Genomic DNA, 2,125 nt, shown 5'->3' on the forward strand with positions numbered 1-2,125 from the left:
GTACCATACATCGGAGCGGATCGAGGAGTGATGTTATTGTTCGAGTATCATACATCGGAGCGGATTGAGGAGTGATGCTATGGTTCGAGTACCATACATCGAAGCGGATCGAGGAGTGATGTTATGGTTCGAGTTCCATACATCGGGGTGGATTAAGGAGTGATGTTATGGTTCGAGTACCATACATCAGAGCGGATTGAGGAGTGAAGTTATGGTTCGAGTACCATACATCGGAGCGGATGAAGGAATGATGTTATGGTTCCAGTACCATACATCGGAGCAGATGGAGGAATGATGCTAGGGTTCGCGTACCATACACCGGAGCATAAAGAGATGTCATGGATGAGTACCATGGTTCGTAGTGAATGATGCTTGTGGTTTTCCGGTTATCCGGTCACGATTGATGAGGTAGAGATTGGACGCTATGGGTTCTAGGCCTGTGGGCCATGATTGAGTTCGAAGAGGCGTCCCTTGAGAGGGAGGTCGAGATTCTTTTGAGAGTATTTTGGTAAGGAGTCAGAGGGAGGGGGGAATTTCGGTTTGAATTGAGCAACCAGTCGATAGAGGAGATGTCACCTTCTATGACCTGGGTGGTTCTATTTATGTTCGTGTGCGGAACATGAGAGGCATGATGTTTCAGTTTTGGGTTTGGGGGTAAACCCTGCAGGTTGTCATTGATGTTGATTTTCCATCAGAGTATCAGGTAGCATGTGTGCCGCAAGGCAGTGATTTACCATGAGCAGATAGTCAGTTGGGACTGAGATAGTCGAGGATCACGTTACACCTATTTGAGTATAGTAGGGCGTATTGTAGAGGTATCAGTGGGGAGTCCAGTCGAGTTAATAAGTGCAATGGTTTTTCTATCTATGTTGGGTATTGAATATAAGAGTGGGTCCCTGTTCTTGGGATGATCCATGTGTTGGAACGTCGGTTGATGAGTCGAGGTGGGGGAGTATGATGATTTCGTGGTCTAGTCTATGAGTCAGTGATGTTATTGGACAGTTGAGTTGTTTGGTATTGGATTGGTACGAGACTTGGAACGACTAGGGGCAGTCGTGACGAGAAGTTCTTGAGGATTTCATCTGAGGTTCAGAGTTGTGAGATCGATTGATTTCCTTAAAGGGGATTATCAGGCGTTGCGTAGCACTTTCTAGGGGCAGGTGCGTTATTGCTGGTGGAAATAGTTTGTGAGGTTGTTGATGTGTCAGATAGTGTTGGTTCGAACCCTAAGTGGGGGAGAACAGGGAGGTTTATTGAGGGAACCAGAGATTTGTGCAAGAGCGGTTAGGGGTTGGATACAGAAACCTACGGCTTGAATTCATGAGATCAGGGTCATTGGTGATCAAGGAAAGGTGCAGGGCGAGATAATGCATGTGGTATATGTCTGGGAGAAGGATGGGTGTCTCCACGGCGGGTGGTCAATGGTCAGGAATCTGGTGGTGGTCACAGTCGTTTCAAGTGGAAGACTCGATATGATGGTATGGGCAGTTGAGAACTTCTGGGTTGAAATATGGGTAGAAGATTGTCGAGTAGCCAACTCCCGGGCTGAGATGTGTATTCTTGCTTGGATTTTGAGTAGTAGTGGAAAGGGTTTCAGAGGATCATCAGTGTGTTCTGAAGAGTTAGCGCCTTCCTTGTATTCTAATTGAGTATTTGGTTGCACTGAAGTGCGCATTGAGTGAAATAGGAAATTATTATAGGATTCAGAGGAAATGTATTGTTGTATGTGTATTGTGCTGGGAGTAAGGAAATCAGTGGTAGAGGCAGGACATTGTGATGCTCTGTTAGGGTGTTTCGTGGTTTCCGCGTATAGCGTCCCGATTTCAGAGTTATTTAGAGTCTTGGGTTTAAGATGACTAGTGATGTATCATGTATCCACGGTTCCAGTGGGAGCCCTTCGTGTATTTTCATCAAGAGAGATTATTTAAGGAAGTGGATCTCCGCAGAGGTAGGTTATGTGTTATGGCGATTGCCGCCAGAGTCGTGATGCTACGGGGAGCCGTAGCACTCAGAAGTCAGAGGGAGGGAGTCGCGGTACTACGGGGAGCCGTAGTACTCACTAGTTAGTTGGCGTTGTGATGCTACGGGGAGCCGTAATACTCACTAGTCAGAGGCTGTCGTAATG

This window comes from Lactuca sativa, chromosome 7 (assembly GCF_002870075.4).
Source record: "Lactuca sativa cultivar Salinas chromosome 7, Lsat_Salinas_v11, whole genome shotgun sequence".
Taxonomy (NCBI): Eukaryota; Viridiplantae; Streptophyta; class Magnoliopsida; order Asterales; family Asteraceae; genus Lactuca; species Lactuca sativa.